Source organism: Chrysochloris asiatica, unplaced genomic scaffold (assembly GCF_000296735.1).
Source record: "Chrysochloris asiatica unplaced genomic scaffold, ChrAsi1.0 scaffold00196, whole genome shotgun sequence".
NCBI lineage: Eukaryota > Metazoa > Chordata > Mammalia > Afrosoricida > Chrysochloridae > Chrysochloris > Chrysochloris asiatica.
The window spans coordinates 1,163,806-1,166,323 of NW_006408714.1; positions in this window are offsets into that span (position 1 = coordinate 1,163,806).

Below are 2,518 nucleotides of genomic sequence, written 5' to 3' on the forward strand. Positions count from 1 at the left end.
TCAAGTGTGGCAGCGGTAGTGAGGTTGGCCCAGGATCGGACATTGTTTTGTTCTGCTGTGCATCAGGTCACTATGAGTCAGTTCTGACTTGATGGCTCCTAACAACAACAACATCATAGCTTACTAGATGTGAAACTAAGTGTTGAGGCTTTAAAAATTAATTATCCAGTCACTGTCTTCCAGGAACTTTTATTTTAGTAGAGATATAATTGATTAGTGTACAAGATGATGACTCTACCAGTGCTGATAAATACCCAGGTGCTAAAGAAACACAAAGAAAGACGAGTGAATTAAAATAAATAGAATTAGGAGAGATCAAATATTCCCCATTGGATCTAGTGTTAATATTAATTATTGAAAGGATATCTAGAAATTTCCTACAATTATTGTAGTTGTTGTTGAGTGCCATTGAGTTGGTTGTGACTCATAGTAACCCTGTATTGGGCTTTCAGGACTCACTTGTGGGTTGGAACAGTCAACCATGTGATTAGCAGTCCAGTGATTATCCTATAGAGCCACACCAGAATGCAAAAATGAAATGTTCTTTGCATAAGTCGTATTTACAAATATGAAAAAGAACGTCATAACTGTTATTTGCTTGAGGATAGCATAGTGAGAATCATTTTATTTTTTCCCCCTTGACTTTCAGCTCTATTTTATTCTTAATGCCAACACCACCAATTCTAACATTACTTCTAAAGGAGAAATTTAAATACTATAGAAGAAATGGGACTCCTGGTGTGGCAGTGTAGGATAAGTACTGGACTGTTAATCACAAGGTCAGAGGTTCAAAATCACCAGTTGCTCTTTGGAAACCCTATACAAAGTCTCTGTAAGTCGGAACTGACTCCAAGACATTAAAGAACAACATATCAGAAATATTTCCAAATGACTCGCTAATGTTGATATAAAGGTAAGTATTATCACACAAAAGGAGCTCTGGTAGCGTAGTGGTTACGAATCAGGCTGCGAACCTTAAGGTCAGCGGTTCGAAACTACCAGCTGCTCTGCGGGAGAAATATGAGGCTTTCTACTCCCGTAAAGGTTTACACCCTCGGAAACCCTGTACAGGGTCGCTATGGGTTGGAACCGACTCGACGGCACTTAACAACAACAACAACATTATCACACAAAAATTAACTTAGAAAAATTGATATAGCTTTCACTAGTTTGTATTATAAAAATGATGATACAAACTTAACTTCGCCTGCATCTTGGCATTGTTGCCTTTGCTTTCAAATCTGTGGTCTTCCCTGGATTTATTTCAGGGATCTTATGATGCCAAATGTTCACTCAGGCACAGTGTTTGAAAACAAATATTAGAGGTAGGTTCCCATGTAAAAATATTTCCTAATAAATTGATTTTTTTATTAAAATTATTGAATAATTTGGGTCCATCTGACTTAAAAGGCAAAAATAAATATTCTTGTTTTACTTCTTGGAAATCTTTCAAAATCTATTTGGCTGCATTTTTTTCCCCTTGAACAATTTGCAGACCCTTTTAGGAAAGCTGTTCTTACCACTCTTGGCCTCATGATCGCTTCATGTAGTTGAAGAAAATATATTGTCCAGTATTTCACAGGACAAAATCAAGAGTAGTTAATTCCTGTTAGGAACCATAAATATTATTGGTGTTATTGTTGTTAAGTGTCATTGAGTCGGTCTGACTGATAGTGACACTATAGATACAGGGTTTCTGAGGAGTGACTGGTGGGTTTGAACAATCAACCTTTTGGTTATTAGTTCGGTGCTTATCCTATAGCACCACACAAGGACTTCTGAAGAATATTGGTTCTGATTGAATTCAGACCTTTATCGGAGCCAGAAGTTTGATTAGTTCTAGGCAGAATAAGTACTTGACTGTTTATCAAAAGGTTGACAGTTCACACACACCAGTTTCTCCACAGAAACACTATCCACGGTTGCTACAAGCTGATTGCTGGAACTGACTTAATGGCACGTAACAGCAACAACATCCATTCATTACATTCATTTGTATGAATATTTGCTATCATTTCAGTTTTCACAGAACTTTCAGTAACCATTGAGACCAACATGGCATAAGTGAGTTGTGAAGAATCACTGTTGTCATCCACAAAACATGGAATTTTCACTGTAGTTTAAAAATATACCAAGATAAGAGAGAGAAGAGGAAGGGCTGGTTGGTCTAAAGTGTGGTGAGACCTGGGGACACCTGAGTCCATGGACAAGGACATAGACATGGAGGGCTAGAGCTGAGAATGAAGCATTTAGATGATATGAAGTGAGGGCTAGAGCTGAGAATGAAGCATCTAGCTGATATGAAGTGAGGGAAGACATACAAGAACACCCAAACTTGCAGACAGTACCCAGCCTCAATGGTTTGATAATCAGAACTGACTAAAGGAAGATAAAAAACAAAACAAGACAATTTTTGATAAAGGAAACAAGGGTGAATTGCTACAATTTGATGTAGTTGACATACACGTACGGATGTAGTAGCTCAAAATACCAACAGAGAGGGAAGGAGTCTTCACAT